The sequence below is a fragment of the Pseudopipra pipra genome, chromosome 2, assembly GCF_036250125.1.
Source record: "Pseudopipra pipra isolate bDixPip1 chromosome 2, bDixPip1.hap1, whole genome shotgun sequence".
Taxonomy (NCBI): Eukaryota; Metazoa; Chordata; class Aves; order Passeriformes; family Pipridae; genus Pseudopipra; species Pseudopipra pipra.
The window spans coordinates 115,042,056-115,059,189 of NC_087550.1; the positions used below are offsets into that span (position 1 = coordinate 115,042,056).

Here is a 17,134-nt window from a genome sequence, read left to right on the forward strand (position 1 = left end):
CATTTCCCAATTATCTGATTGGGTTTTGGATTACAGGGGGAAGATCTGACTTTCTGAAGTCCTGGTTCTGAGAGCTGATAAGGATTTTGACTGGAAAACAAAGGGGAAGTGGGAAAAGATAAACAAAAGTGATGTTCTTAACTTTGCAAATCATGTTCTACCTTGTAGTACTTAGGACAATTTTCTGAGCTTACATGTTGTAAATAGCCTGAATTTTTTGTTATGGCTTTATATTTAAGCTGTTTCTGCCCCAGGTCATTAGCCACAGAATCACAGAATCATCAAGGTTGGAAGAGACCTTCTAGATCATCCAGTCCCACCATCAACCCAGCTGGTACAAACAGGTCCAGGAGATTCCTAAAACACCTGGGTGACAACTTCTTGGTACAGGGGCTCAGGGAGCCGACTGGCAGAGGTGCCCTCTGGGATTTGTTGCTTGTTCCCAGAGAGGCTCTCGTGGGTGAAGTGGCCATTGGTGACTGTCTTGGCCACAGTGATGGTGTAGCCATTGAGTTTCCCATCTCTGGTGGTTCTCCTGCTCCCGTTTTGCTCCTGAGATGGACCAGGCACAGGTGAGCACGACTGGAAAACCAGCATCTTTTATTAATGTGTCCATGGCAAAGCTGCTGTCCCAAAACAGGTTTTTCACCCGATATGCAAGAAGTCAATCCCCACACACAGACTTGAGGTATTTTTTTTTTCTTTATTTATTTCAGTTCTGTACAGAAAGGGGTGCTGGGTGGCAAATCACAGAGTCAGAACAACAACTATCAACACTTTTCACTATTTATACATTTTAGCAAACAAAGGGATTAATGTTCACTGGCTACAAGCTATGTGTTTCTCTTATTAACCTAATACATTAATTATTTTATTATTCTTAATAAAATATTAAATAACAACTACTATAAATAAATTAGTGGATAAAATTATCTTATAAATTATAAAAACTATACTATATCTTAATATATCAATACAATTAAGAAATATTATTAATCTAACTGAATAGACTACTTCATATTCTATCTTCTATTGGACTTCCTCCCTTCTTATCTCATTAGCTTTCTACACCCCACGTAGGTCTGGGATCACTGAAGCCTGCCTAGTCCTAAACCTGAGCCAGGCAATTCTACCAACAAGGATCCTTCCAAGGCCTGGCCATCCAGGCCAGCCCGTGCTGCTCCCTCAGGGAGCTGTGCAGGCTCCAGGTCAGCTCTCATCTCCGGGGCCCGGCCTGGTGCTGGCAGTGGGCACTAATCCTCCGGCCGTCCCGCCATGCAGGGGATCCGGAACAGCCGGCGCAGAGCCCGGAGCACCCTCCTGGAGCGGGAGGGACGTTTCCTGGGGACCTGGCTCTCTGTGTCTGCCTCTGGCACCTGCTCTCTGGAGCCAGGAGAAGCTGCTGCCTGTGCCGACTCCTGTGGAGCAGGGTGAGGGTCCTGCAGGAGCTGTGGGTACTTGGGGTTGACCCAGATGGTGCGGATGGTGATGTATTTCCACAGTTTCTCCTCCTTGGCGAAGGACCACTGCTCAGTCTGTAGCCTTGGCAGCTCTGGCCCCCCCATTGCCCCCTCTTGACAGCGAGGTGAGGGGCTGGGGGGGCAGCAGGGGCTGTGTGGGGCAGGGCCCGGGCTCTCTGCCCCTGCTGCCTTCATCCGCTTCCACGAGGCAGGAGAAGCTGCTGCCTGTGCCGACCCCTGGGGAGCAGGGTGAGGGTTCCGCAGGACCTGTGGGTACTTGGGGTTGACCCAGCAGGTGTGGCTTGGGATGTGTTCCCAGTTCTCCTGTGACAGCTCTTGGTAAATGTTGTCTCCCTCTTGGGACAACACTGGGTCTCCTCTGGCTCTGACTTCCCCTTCAGACAACTCTGGGTCTACTCTCACTTCCCCTTCGGACAGCTCTTGCTCCATGGAGCCTTCCCATTGGCAAAGCACTTCGTCCCTGTCATCTTCTGCTTGGGACAACTCTTTGTCTCTCTTGCCTTCCCATCGGGACAGCTCTTGGACTTTCACATCTACCTCTGGAGACAGTTCTTGGACTGTCTCACCTTCCGACTGGGACAGCTCTTGGATTCTTTGGTTGTCGCGTTGGGGCAGCTCTTGGACTTTTTCATCTCCCCATTGCAATGCTTCTTGGTACCTCTCAAATTCCCATTGGAACAGTTCATAGACTCTTTCCTCTCCCCATTGCAATGCTTCTAGGTATCTCTCAAATCCCCATGGGGACAGGTCCTCATATTCCACATCTTCCCATTGGGACAGCTCTTGGATTTTGTCAACTTCCCACTGGGACAGGATACTGTGAGGTTGGGAGTTGGGATTCACCCTCTCCTTGAGCATCTCCATCGTCCTCTCCCTCAGAGGCTCTCAGGGAGCTGCTGCCTCCTGAGCGAGGTGCTCTCTGCACAGGGGACACCCCAGGGCTCTGCACCCCTTCAGTGCCCCCCACCCCCGGTGTCACAATGGCCTCTGGGCACGACGTGGCCCCCGCGTCACAAAGGGCCTGGAACACAGTGCTGTCACAAAGGGCCACCCCCGGCACCCCAACAACCATGGAACTGGCTGGAACCACCTGGAACCAGCTGGAACCAGTTGGATCCACCTGGAACAGGCCTTGTCTGGCTGTGGGCAGCCCCCAGACCTGCAGGCCCTGGTGTGCCTAGACCCCTTCAACATGGTCCCCCAACATCCTGATCTCAACGTGGAGAGCCGTGGGTTTGGAGGGTGGGCTACTTGGAGGATGAGCATTTGGATGCAGGGATGCAGCCAGGGAGTTGTGGCCAGTGGTTCCTTGTCCAGGGGGAGGTCGAGAGGTGTCCCTCAGGGCTCAGCCTTGGGACCAGGGCTCTGGAATGTCTTTACCAGTGACACAGACAGTGGGATCGAGTTCAGACTCAGCACGATGGCAGGTGACAGGAGGCTGAGCAGGGCAGGTGAAATAATAAAGGATGGAGCCATGCAGAGGGACCTGAGCAAGTTTGAGAAGTGGGACCATGAGAACCTCATGAGGTTCAGTAAGGCCAAGTGAATGGTGCTGCACCTGGGTTGGGCAATTCCAGAAACACTGAATCCCAGAATCATTAAGGTTGGAGGACACTTTCAAGATCATTCAGTCCCACTGTCAACCCAGCACATAAAGCACCCCTAAACCATATCCCCAAATGCCACATCCACACGCCTTGTGAACGTTTTAACAGTGAGTCACTGTGTCTTTAACAGGGATTTTGTTTTGAGCACCTGTAGATTTTTGCACATGTTCAAGATCTGAAAAGCAATGTCCACCAATGTTCTGCACAGCTCTTATCTGAAGCTCAACATAACTTGGACCAGTGCAGTGCCAGTAAGATCCCACCATGCCAGGAAGGTTTCCCAGTTCCAGTCAGAGGAATGTCTGGGCCCTTATCTATGCTGTAAAAAAATGCCTGAGGTTAGAAAGCAAAGGTTTCTGCAGGCTCACTTTATTGCCCTCTGCATTCCCACCCACCACAGATGCAGCTCTCACTGCAGCAAGGATTGTCCAAGGGGAGCAGGACTTGGGGGCAGCACCCCCAGCAAGGGGCCCTCAGCAGAGCCTCTGCCCTCAGAAATGTCAGTTCTTAAAGCCAATAGCCCAGGCCACGTTGCAGGTGTTAACTGTACTCCACCTGTGTTGCAATCAAGTGCAAAAATGAGCCTTTGCAATCCCAAACTTGTGCTTTCAAGCAAGATGTTCCACCAGATTAACTGCAAGAGGAAAGGGTCAGTTATAAGCTATGCATGTTGCCCACACCGAGCTATGTAAGGTCAGCCTTTGCTGACAAGGATGAAGGTACACTGTATTCCCTTAGAAATGGGGTACCTTATGAAAAAATACACTGGATTTTGAAGGAGCTGGCTTCTGCTTTTTATTTTCAATGCATTAATTGTTGCCATTTCATCACAGTCTATGAGAAGCTGAGTGCTCACTGTATTTATATCACTGAACACATGAATAATCTCTAGGATTTAATATTAAAATGTTATAATGACTAAAGTGGACTTGGCAGAAGTTCACAACAAAATGCAAGCAAAGAGGGTTCTGAAACCTCTCTCTTATTGACAGCACACTCAGAGAGGTTTCCTCTTTCTCTTATGTTGATAAGGTGGGGTTTTATTATGTGAATACATTTTTAGAACAACCCAAATGCAGCCTTGCAAATTTAAGATCAGGAAAACATGGCAGGAAGACAAAGAGCATCTAGGCAATTCCTGCCAGCACATCCCAACCTCTGTTAACATGACCAAACCAGCCCCCTCCTAAGGGATGAATGACACTAAAGACCCCAAAGAACCGATGTGTGTGCAGGCACCAGTGGTATATTTTGTCTGGGCATCTCACATCCCAGACAAAAGTGTCTGAGGAAAACCTGCACAAAAGGGTGTCCTGCAACCTCCGCTCTTATGTTTAGCACAACACGTAAGTAATGCACGAAAGAGCACATGCTACCTTTAGACTCCCATAAAAAAACCCAAACCAACCAACCAAAACCAAAAAAAAAAAAAAAAACCAAAACAAAAAAACCAAACAAAACACAGGCAAAATCTGTCATGGGACACAAAATAACTGCCTTTCTGTTTGTTTCCCACACAGCTTTACTGAAACAAGTCTTTCAAGTCCTCTCATGGCAGACTGTTTTATGCAATACTCCATTAAATGTTTTTCAGATGAGGGTTGTTTCTACATCCCGTTTTTTCTGAGGTCAGTGCACTTCCAGTATGAAAAGCCTGTTCCAACTGCCTGCCTGCCCCTTTGAGGCTGGTAGAGCCAGGCTGCCTCCCCAAGAGGGTATCTGTCCATCTCTAGAAAATGTGGAAGATTTTTTGTAGTCAGCTCTTTGTCTTCCATCTCTCAAACCATCCTACAGGAGCCCTATTCCCTAATTTCACCCTTGTTATGTTGCTTTGAGATCAGATGGTCTGGGACAAAGCCAAGCAGGGGACACATTTGATGCAGGAAGTGTCAGAGTCAGCAGGGCTCTTCCCTGATAAAAATGTTACTTTTAGTTCAGCTGCCCAGGACAAAGTCAGTCCCTTGAGCAGGTCCTAAGGGAGCAGTTCATAGAGACTGAAGGAATAGGAACAACCACCGGCTGAGATCTGAGCCAGGTCTTGAGGGATCTTTCCCTGTTCAGGTCAGCAGCAGCAGAGTGAGTTATTCCTTAGAAAGGGTGTTCCCAGTCCAGTCATGACACTTTTTCAACAAAGCTCTGTGTGTTTAAAGATCCCTGTATAGGTTCGACTCCCACACACTTCATTGCTATATTCAGCTCTCATTATGGCTGTGAGGTTTATTCTGGATGGGCTCTCCATTCCCACCCCCTAAGAGAGCAACAGATTCCCCCTTCCAAAGCTTCATTTTTTTGCTGCATATCAGGATTATTCTTTACTGCAGATGCAGAGATTTTTTTCCTTCAAGATCCTGAAAACCTTCCTTTTTCTTTTTTGGAGTGGTATCCTTCAGTGAGTCTGTCACTGCAACCATGGAAGGCAGCACAGCATGAGATGGACCATCTGTAAATGCCCATGGGGGAAAAGAGGAATTTACCTGCCTCTTTGTCCTGAGGAACTGGGCTGTGATACAAGACAATTGCTTTGAAAAACATGAGGCTGCACTTGTGAGTTCCCTTCAGGAGAGCTGGGACAGTGACTCAGTGCACCTGAGCAGCTGAAGCCTGTGTTTTGCCATGAATGCTGAACAGTCATCAGGAGCTACAGGCAGGACTCACAGTGCTGTAGGTGACCACATTGCTTAAATAAGCAGAAGAATAATAAGAACAAGGAGTCAGGATGAGGTACATTGATCTCAGGCTTGGCTGTGGGTCTCTACACATTGAATAGCACCTGTGAGAAGAATTACAGAAGATCTCTTAATTAAGGTTCATAATGTACCTGACCTTTCCCAGGCATTTTAGTAACTTCTTAAGACAGCCCTGAGTGAATGTCAGACTGGCACATGGTATTGACATCCCTGAAGAATATGGAAAAGCAAGCCCAAGGATGAATGAGAATGCCAGCTCCACACTTGTCTTTAGACAGAACATAGATCTTAATTTCTGGAAATACTTCTCAAGCCTCACGGGCTTTATAGTCTGTGTCTCAGCTCAGAGTTTTATTAAAAGTACTGGCAAAGGTTTCACACAAGTACAGTGAGTGCTCTGTCTGCACCAGGAAGGAAAACCAGCTCCTTCCTGATTTATAGCCCTGGATAGCCTGTCTATTTACTTTTTCCAGGCAAGGTTTCAGTAGGACTCATGAGATACTTGGCAGAGTTCTTTTATGCTCACCGGTGGGAGGAATGGGTTAAAAAGTGGAAGGCTGGAGGAGGATTGTGAATTGCTCAAGTGACCTTGGAGCTGGGAATAACCCTTGATAAGCCTGAGTAAACGGCAGGCCAGGGATCCTCTGGCATGGACTGAGTTTAACAGTGCCTGTGTCTCCACTTGTGTGCCTCTGCCCAGGTGTTGCTTCAGGGATCCCCTAGATAGTGAGGCAATGGAAATAAATTTATTCTTTGCGTTACAGTCGTGAATTGGTGTTTTTTTCTGGCTGCCTGCCTGCCTGTGCTGACTCACACACTCACTGTTGAGCTGACATAAGCCTGCATAGACCACACGAGGGTAGGGAAAAGCTCTTGATGTCAGGCTTAAAGTCTGCCTGACTCTAAGCTCTCCCATAGCACTTCTGTTGGCTAAACTAGGCTTTTTACAGATCTGCCATGCCTACCCACCAGCCTTTGAACCCAAGACAGAATATATCTGAATACCCCTTGGTGGAAACTTCTATTATAGGTCTATTTTTCTTAATGACAAATATTCCTAGGACAGAGGGGGGGGGAAATCCCATCAAAACCTGTGACTTTTGCTGGGTTGATTAACAGCAGTTGGTGCCATTACTATACATTGTGCCCCTTTAACTTCTTTCAGCATATATTTTATAGTTCAGTCAAAACACACTCCTGACTCAGAACTTGTGGGTGGCAGCCAGTCCCCGTGGGTGGCTCAGCCAGCAGGGTTTGTGTGTTCCCTGCAAAAGCCAGAAGGGAAAATCAAGTTTCTGACCCACAACCCCACTAGACAATAGCCTCGGCAGAAAGTAATTTGCAACTGCTCTGCTCCTAATGGGACAGAAATACTGGCCTGAGAACAGCATGTGCTGTGAGGACCTGTAGTGTTTAACATATAACCAACAGTACATTTCAAGCACTCTCTGGAACAATGTTCCTTCCAGTGGCTTCAGTGGATACCCACATTTATGAGGCAGCTCCTGACGTGGAAAGCCTGGAGAGTTTAACCTCTAGAAAGCCTCGGTGTTCTTGTGGACACTTGAGTAGAAAACAGACAGAGAACCTAAAAGGCGCCAGAAACAAAGAAGGGTGCCTCAACTTTCTTTTTTGTCACCACAGACCTATGTCTTGCCCAGTGGCTCTGCTGCTCTGAAGCCCTGCAGTTTCATGCTATGCAACCAGTTTTCTCTGAAAGTAACCAAGACTCTTCTTCTTTGTGTATCACAGCAACCTTTTTTCTGAAAGCCGCAGTGAAAGATTACCTCCTTGCAGGTCTTAAACCAACCGGTGTCCAAGCACACATCTAAGCTCCTGCTGTTAAGGAAGACTCAATCGTTCAGTCATCTCTGAGAGAGGCGCAGTTTTTCTCCTTACCCTTCTCTTATATTCACTTTCCTTTTATTCAGGTGATGGGAGAGCAATCAAGACATCTCTCAGTTTCAAGAGCACTCTAAAAAAGATGCCAGTGTTATGGATATTACCCCATAACAGGGGTGACAGACCACCTACCTTTTACCTTGTGATTTTAGCTTTGGGTGTGTTATGAGCACAACAGCACCTGCAAAAACGGACACCCAGTTTCAGGGGTGTTTCACAGGACCGCTCACCTTCTGCACCGGGTCACTGGATGCCTGCAGGACAGCAGGATATGGAAATTTCCTAGCTGAAAACAGAGAACTGCTGCTCCTGCAAGGGAGAGACTATTTTAGGGGTTTAGATCTGACCTTTGCAGAGCCTTCCTCTCTGAATCACCTGGTGATCTGTTGATCACATAGTAACATCACACTGTTACTATGTACTTGCACCATTAACCTGCCCCTGTTTTAGCTTATACTGCATTTCACAGCAGCATAGTCCATATGGGGCATCCATGAAGGGATGGGTTACATCTTTCACTTATTTACCTCTGGACAGCCTACACCTGCAGTTATCAGGATATTCTGCTCGCACCGATGGACAGATACAATCCCAACTTACTGGGCTTGTTCCACAAGCCTTTCCTGGCTGTAAAGGCTGATTTGGGTGCTTCTGTCCTCCAGGGAGACTTGGCATTGCCCCTCTCTCACAAGACGAGCAGGCTAACCTTGGCCAGATGAAATGATTTCTGCAGGCCTACTCCCCTCCTCCAGAAGGGAACATCTGAAGAAGCTGCTAAAGGATCGTTGCTGGTCCTTCTGGGAGGCTTTGAGGATGCCGGTGACGTGCCCCGGGGCAGAAACACCGGCATTTGGTTCCCCCGTTCACATGCAAATCCGTGGAATCTCATCACAGTCAAAACCTGCTGCTCTTGCCCCATTCAGAGCCTGACAAACAGCCTGAGCTCCCATCTAGGTAACAGCCAAGGCTGTAGCTTTTGTAGCCCCATCACACAGTGATACAGTTTTTGGATTAGTGGAGCCTGGTTGCATTCGAACTACATATGATCGAGATGTTTTGTGTGCACAGAATGCAAGAGACCCAGTGGCCTCCTTTCAGTCCTTTTATGAGTGACTGAGTGTCTGAAGGTCAATCAGATTGTGCCTAATGAAATGACTCATTGGCATCTGGGCTAATTTGTCACCTTTAGCATATCTAAGACAAAAATTCCAAGTGTTCTCAGACGGGGCTCAAAGGAGTCCTGAAGTACAGGCACTCTCCTGAATTGTTAGCTCCAAATCTGCCCTTCTGGGGCATGTAATGGGATGCTAAAGGTCTGGCTATTTTGTGGATTCTTTGCCTTAGGGTCTTCTGAGATTTCTCAACACTTAAAAGACAACTTCCTCTCTCAGTTTCAACTCTAGTCTCTGCAAGGATACACGGAAAATCACATTTTCTGAGCAGAATCCTACAGTTCTTAAATTTTAAGTGTAGTCCAATATTAAAAGATTGTGTATTGACTAGGCTTTTCTGACAAATCTGACTGGTGTAATAACATATGAACAAAAGCAGCATAAATAGGAGGATTATTTTGTATTTATAAGTCATAGAAAAATATATTAAAAACCTCTGTGTGTTACCTGGTCACCCAAGTGCTGCCAACATCTACAACATGCCCTGTGGTGAGGTGTCCACCTTGGCTGCCCTGCTGCTTTTTGAGAGATTATTGGGGTATCCCAACCACACCCTGGGAATTATTTTCCAGGGTCTGAACCTTCCTGCGTTTATCAGCTGACTCTCCCAGCTTCTGCACTGGCATTCTCTTGACAAGCCAGTCTCCCTTGGGAATGAGCCTGGAGAGCTCAGGAAGGGGGCAGGACACACAAGCTCTTGCATCACTTCTGAAGCAATCTGAGTTTATAACTCTCTCTCTCTCTCTCCCACTTCAGCACAGCCAGTGGAAGAAGAGGTTAACTCTCTGTTTTCATACAATAGGCACCTTGCAGCTGCTTTCAAAGGTGTGGAAATCCTCTTTGTCGGGCTGGAGTAGTTCAGTAGAACTAAATTCATTGGAAAAAGGGCAGAGGATTGTTTTCTCTTGAAGATGCAACAGGAGGAGAGAACATAAAACAAGGTAATGTTTTCACTTACTGTATAATCAATATTAACACTTGCAACTGTGTGTAGTAGAAATTACAAAACCAGAGCCATTAATAAAGGGGCAAAATAAAGAAAACTTTATAAAAAAATATAATGTGCCTTCCTCAAATCAGAGTAAGGGAGGATGGCCTTGAAGCAGACTTTAGAAAATAAAACAGGAAACATGTAAATACAATTCCCCCAAAACAATTACAACCCAGATGGTTTAGATATTCATTATCTATTAGGTAGCAATGCAACGGCACAAAAATAAAGTGGCAATATTAATCCAGTCCAAATACAGGAACATCTTGTCTCACAGACCATCTTTTTACTCCTCAAGGAAATGTTCTTGCAATATTCCACGAGTTCCTGGGCACTGCAGTACCTGTATCTCCTGGTGGAGTTCAACATCCTTAGGGCAGTGAGACGGCCACAAAGCAGGCAGGAAAGTTGGATTTCCAAGTACCTCAAATATTTACCAGTTCCTGCAGCTTTCAAAACTTTCAAAATATTTATAACTTTCCAAAATAATATGGTCTACCTACTGTGATTTTTTTTATATGTTATTATTTCAGTTCTAGCATTCCTGTGTCTCTGATGATGCTAAAGGTGGAATAAAAACCCTGACTGCAGACACAACATGTTCATAAAATTCACTATCAGTTGACCAGTTTACCTGACTTCCATCTATGCTATCCATTCTGGTTCTTTCCTTCAAAACCTGCCCACATAGACAGCAAGATAATCAATATTTTGCAAAGAAACTATATAAGACCCACTCCACCAATTAGTAATAGTGGTATAATGTTAAGATCTAAAGCACAGGCTTTGTCAGCTTTGGATATTTATGGAAATGCTCATTTCTTAAGGCCATTTTCTACAGTGCCCATGCAATGTTGTGTGTTTTCCATTGCACCTGTGCTTTGAGCAGTCTCATACAAAGCAGCAGTGAAGATGCAAACTCTCACTGGTATTTGCTTTATGAGGGTTGTTTCTGTTGTTACCACAGAAGTATTTAAGAAAATAGGTCCATCCCCAGCAGAAACTCGTCTGGGCCAGCTTGTACTCCTTTCTCAGGACGGTTCAAATTACCTTCTGAAAGTTCCTCACCAGGTGGTTGTCCAGGAGTCTGATGACCTGTGTCAAACCAATCCCAGAGAAAACAAACACTTCCAGCCAGCTTCTTCTAGCTTCATATGGAGCTTTGATATGTGTCAGTGTGGCTGGGATTTGATCACAAAGGAGTTATAGAACCAGTAAGAAAAAATCTGGTAACCGAGCAGTTACACTAACACAGGAATTTGCTCTTCAAAAACTTCCTTGTTTAATGCTGAAGGGTTGGCAATTAGGTAAAGGTTGAATTAAAGCATCAGTCTCTCACCTCTTAAAACAGTCATGCCATTCTCATTATTGACCAGCAAGGATCTGTTTTCTGGTACCACCTTCTCTAAAGATAAGAAGTATTTTGTCTTTGTTTTATTTGTGCCTTCAAACACAACACTTATTTACACAAACAGCAGGCCAACAAACACAGTTTTTTCTCAAGGAATTAATGCAGCCACTGAACCAGAATAGAGTCAGAGCTAAATTAAGAATGATGAAGATATATTTTAGTCATTAACGAGGAAAACTTAGCAAGTAGCAAGAGTGACAAATGTGTGATGTCCTACTACAAGTTAATAATTTTTACACCGAGATGTGGAAGAGTGGTAACTGTGATTCAGAAATAATTTCAGAAATCAACATTTGTCCTCCACTCAAAAATATATTTGCAGCAAAAATAGTGTTTCATTGAGCCTCTTCAGTCAAAATTAAAAAAAAAAAAAGTCAAGAAAAATAACATATTGGAGTCAAACTGTAAAATCTTGCCTTACTCACAAACAAAGTTATCCTGTGAAACATCATGGACAACACATCTGGCTGCTTCCATGGAAAGCTTCCTGAAAACTGATATCTTGCATTTGCATATGCAATCAGTGCTTTTTCATAATCACAATTAAATCTTTTTTTTTCCTGAGTTCGCTGATGGTTTGCTGAAGAATATAAACAGGTGAAAACAAACTGCATTTCCCCTCCTTTATAACACACCTGATCCAGTGGTGGTTTTTTGTGACTCATCGGGGATTTACAGTTTTCTGACTCCATCTGCACCGTTTATCACAGGATTAAAGCAAAGTCACATTGTCGATAAAAACCAAGTATACCTATACCTGATGTAGGAACAGACCATAAAAGGTCATCTAGCTGCAGGTAAATATAAAGAGGACACTTTATTATTACCCTTTTATAACAGGTTAACCATCAAGTCTCCAAGCACTTTTACAAATATTTGGTTAAATGTGAAAATAGCTGTGATCCTCCTGATACTGCATACCATTAATTCCCTTTCACAGGGCAGCAAACCAATTTGCTGAAGTTATATAGTAAATCTGGAGCTCAACTAGTATGGAAAGTGAAAAAAACCCTTGTCTCTTTATTATTCAGACAAACAAAAGGCAATTCTTTTCGAATAGGATTTATCTCTGGTTATCTCATGCAGGTATTCAGAAAATTCAGCTGTTCAAAAGGCCTTGTTCATTTTTTTTAACCTCTCTAGCATAGAATTATTTCCAAATAAATGAAAAGCGGTGGTCTTCCTGGAGCTATAGAAAATAAGGATTTTTTTTTTTATATAAGATGGCATGAGTAACATTCAACATTTTAAAAACAAATTATAATTAAATGATCATTTGAGAAGATCTGGCTCTACTAAATCAATGTTAACTTTTCCCAAGATTACATTTGGATCCAAAACATAATTTTTGGTTTCTAATTGGAAAACAAAGCAAAAAAAAATCTTAATTTAAGATTTATTGTGGTTTCTTTTTATTTTACCACTCAGTATTTTTCTGTATTGTGATAAACAAAGTCTCGAGTTTCTATAAGTTTTTGAATAACAGTATGCATCTAATCTACTCTAAAACACAGTTCTTTCACTAATTGTTTAAGCCAATTGCATAAGAATGGAGTAATTTTCCTTTTGCAATTTCACACAAAATAAAATATTCTAAAATGTTAAGTTAAAATGTATTTGTGTAATTTCTTTTATGAGAACAGTGAGATCATTCTGCATCGAAACTCAAACTCACTGATGCATTATAGTTGCTTCAGACCTGATTACTGGCACGGGAGTAACTATAAACCTGGCTTAATTGGCTGAGTAGTTTGAATTTATGGCTGCTTTGTGTTACAAGTGCAAGACAAAGCTAAACTACCAGAACAGTGAAAAAAAAAAAGTCCCAAGTATTAAGGGGAAAAAAAGTACAATAAATGAAAGTTGTCATTCAGTTTCTGTGCCACAAGAGGAGGATTATTTTATTGTGGGTAGCAGGTCAAATGGCATTCTGATGTAGGAAAATGCAGCTGTATTTACAATACACCCAGAAAAATCCAGCGAAGAGCAGTATTTGAATTTTTATTCTCTCTTGTTATAGAATAACAGAGAAAAACCCGTTGAAACAAAATGCACCTAAGTGAAACTGAAGGTCACTTATTATTCCTGAAAGTTTCTCCCCTCTGGGAGACAGCAAAGAATCTCATAACTCTGAGACTTTTGTGTCTATACCAGAAAGCTAAACTGGGAGAAAAAAAAAAAAGAAAAAAAATTATAAATTGAGATCAACGAAAAATCTGGGCAACTTTCTGGGTTTCCATCTGTGTGGGGCTTGAAACTCCTAAAATAGCTTCTGAAAGGCTGGGAAAGAAGTGAGAATGTTCACAAGGACCCACCTTTCTAATCTACAGGCACAAGAGACCCTCTCCTAGTTCCCAGATAACAGGGTAATTGGTTTTAGAAGTTGTGTTTTTTCATCATATTTAGTTAATACCCTAACAAAGGACTACCTTCTGCTTCATTCAACAGTTAGAACTAAAAAAAAAAAAAAAAAAAAGATTATGTTTCAAGATGTCTGCCTGTTTATCTTGATTTTCAAATATAGCTGCAGCAGGTAAATTTATGTGTGTGTATTCATGGTAATACCAGCCAGATGCAAACGTACTTCCAAAGTCAACATACATTGAGTTTAAGCTTAGTTATTAAATGACTAATTATGTTCCCAGGTTTGATGTAGTTTTATGGGTGAGTGCACAACTGTAGTGTCTGTCATAAAGAGTCAACCCACAGAGATCTCTTTCGAGCTACTGAGGGAAGAAAAAAAATGTATAGAGGACACAACTAATTGAATATTGGTGAGTTTGTTTCCCAGTTGTGGGATTTAGCACCGAGGTGGAGATAGCTCTAATTGTAGCTCTTTTGGAATGGTAAAGAGAAGTCTTGTGCTGTAATCCCAAAGTGTCAAGGGCAAAGTCACCTTGATGTGCTTTGAGTAAGTACTCTGATGTTTGGCCCTAGGGAGGCCTTATCTCCCACTGCCCTGGGTTCTTTATTAGACACATGAAACCCAGGCAAAAATCAGAAGTACAGTGGAGCACATGGCACTAACTGAGTAGGAAATGAACCCACCCGTGGTGACAAAGTGCCTGCAAAAACCAATGACCTCATTTCAGTCTTCAGCATTCTCACCAGGGGAAGCAGAGGGGCAGGTACCAATCTCTTCACTCTGGTGACCAGTGACAGGACTCGAGGAAATGGCTGGAGCTGAATCAGGGCAGGTTTGGGTTGGATCTCAGGAAAAGGTTCTTCCTCCAGAAGGTGGTTGGGCACTGAACAGGCTCCCCAGGGCAGTGGTCACAGCACCAAGGCTGACAGAGCTCAAGAAGTGTTTGGACAATGCTCTCAGGCATGAGGTGGGATTCTTGAGGTGTCTTGTGCAGGTCTAAGAGTTGGACTCGATGATCCTTGTGGGTCCCTTCCAGCTCAGCATATTCTGTGATGCTATAAATGGGTGGGCAGAGCTACCTTGTAGAACAGGGTAAAGGAGGTGTCATAGGAAGCCAGAGTTATCACAAGGCAGGGTGTACAATAGTAGGTGATGCCAGGTACTTAAAAAGATCAGTGTATTCATCAGTTTATTTATTCAGATGCTTAGCACCAGTTTACAGGAAGGCTAGCCTGCATGCCTGTAAAGAAAAAAACAACAAAAGTTCCAGACATGTTCCCCTGCATAAATAAGGAGAAGGAAGGGGTTTGCCAAACATTTAACTATCAATATTTAAGTGAGGTTAAGGTGTTTGGAGTAAGTTCTGAGATGAGCAATGTTAGGCTGGGTCATGTTGAAGCTCTCCAACACCCTCAGTTCTGGGCAGTGAACTCTGGGCTACCCAGCAGGAGCACATCCCTCTCCAGCAGGCAACTGCCTGCCCCTCCCAAAGCACGCAGCCACTCCGAGAAACCAAACCCTGCCCTGATGTCTCCTTCAGAGGTTGCTTATAATCCATTAATAAAATGAACACTCAGCATCCTGCTCTGCAAAAGCCACCTTTGCGTGATTAAAACACAGTAACACGCACGGATAATAGCGCACGGAACTATCCTGGATAAGATAACAGGGCCCGGAGCTCAGTCCTCGAGCAGAGAGGACAAGCTGAACAGACCTGACAGCTTCTGCTGCCAAGAGGAGGCAATGTCCCCCTCCCCACCTCTGCTGCCGCTGCTCCAGCTCTCCCGTTCCTCTGACCTTTGTTAGCAAGCCGAGTTAACCTTGGGGAATATTAACCCAGGCTTAAAAAAAAAAAAAAAAAGCTTTTACTACGCTAGAGATCAGAAAGGCCAAGCCTTTAGTGAGCCCGATACCAGCCACGAAGGGAGAGAATAACCGGGGGGAAAAGGGTGGGAATGCACTGTTCACTGACCGGCTCAGCCCTCTCTGAGAAGAAAAGGTGTTAACAGGGGTAATCAGCGACCTGCTGGCTTATGCCCAGATCTTCAAGTCTGTAACTTAGCAGAGCGCCATTCATTTTAACCGAGCTGCGCTGAGTCTCCCCCACGGCAGGGCTGGTGTTGTTTCCCGGTGCATAAAGCAGCGCGGGTCCTCCTAAAGGGTTTAAAGCTTCCCTGGCACTGAATATTTGTTACCTGCTGCCGTGTCCTTCTGCCCAATTTCGTTCCCAACACCTGAATTGATGTAGTACCTTAGAGGTGGCTGCATACAGACAACAGGAAACAGCACATATTTTTTATATCTCCCTTTCTCCTTATCTGTAGCCATTGTGCAAGAGATCTGGACAAGTCCAAAGAGAGATCCAAAATACTCTAAACTCAAAAGAAATACCTTTTTGAAATATATATTGTTAGACATCCTAATAACTAATAACTGAGCTTTGTCTTGAGAGAGGCACTAGACACCATCAGTTCAGGAGTATATAACCTCCACATGACTTTCAGAGGAAAAAATACGTGAATTTCAAAAGAAAAAAAAATGTTCTACAGGTTCTCCTGTAGAACAGAACAGATCCTGGGGGGTTTCTTCGTGTTGCTGTGATGCCAAGTGACAATTTGCAGGGCCATTTCCCTCCTCTTGGTAAGGAAACTTAACAGGGAAACCTTATGACCAGGTACCCTGCTTCAAACCCAAAATACCTCTAAGCTCTGAAGGCCACTGACAGAGTTACTGCAGATTAAAGACAAGGACAAGCCACACAGGTGGGCACATTAAAGAACCACAGAAGGTGACATTGCATTTTGGTTGTGACTTGGGACGATTTTATGTTTTACACTTCAAATGAAATTTGAGGTCCAATTCCTGCAACTGAATCCAAACTGGAAAATTACCCAATCTCACTGATTCATTCTGGGAGCACATGAACTGAAATAGCCCTACAAATGGTGCAGCTGGAAAGCCTAAGCTAAAGCTTAAAGCCAATACTCCTTATGTTTTAGTACTAAAGGGCCTGAAGATCATTCGTTCTCTTTGACTAAACACATAGAGATGGAAAAATACTGAAGGTATGATCCTCTTGGTGCACTTGATGTAATTCCTTGATATGCATTTGAAAATATACACAAACTCCAGACACTTATCATGCCAAACTTGGGTACTTTGCCTTATCTCTAGTCTCCATACAGAGATGTTAAGCACAGCATTCAGCAATACTGAAGCTAATTTGGAGCTGTTTTTAACACTGAGTGGAATTTCTTTTGCTGACTTACTTTTCCAGTATTACTCTGAAGTTTTGGGATATAAGTAATCTTTATTTTTTATTTTTTATTTTTTTTTTTGCTGTGGAGCTCAGCTGCAGCAGAGAAAAAACTTCACTCACTGTATCACAGAATCATAGAATATGCTGAATTGGAATGGACGCATCAGGATCATCGAGTCCAACTCTTAGACCTGCACAGGACACCCCAACAATCCCACCACGTGCCTGAGAGTATTGTCCAAACACTTCTTGAACTCGG

General features: G+C 44.0%; 1 long non-coding RNA gene across 4 annotated transcripts; it reads left to right on the forward strand.

The window, feature by feature from the left end:
• Positions 1-2,565: 2,565 nt before the first annotated feature.
• LOC135410368 (uncharacterized) lies at positions 2,566-12,661 on the forward strand. 4 transcript variants are annotated; one of them, XR_010428649.1, is made up of 4 exons: positions 2,566-2,652; positions 3,219-3,426; positions 4,609-9,790; positions 10,139-12,661. It is a non-coding gene; the product is annotated as an uncharacterized LOC135410368 (long non-coding RNA). The 4 variants fall into 4 exon arrangements; XR_010428648.1 differs by lacking the exon at positions 2,566-2,652 and having other exon boundaries at positions 2,667-3,426; positions 4,609-4,716; positions 5,466-9,790; XR_010428650.1 differs by lacking the exon at positions 2,566-2,652 and adding an exon at positions 2,667-3,013.
• Positions 12,662-17,134: the final 4,473 nt, after the last annotated feature.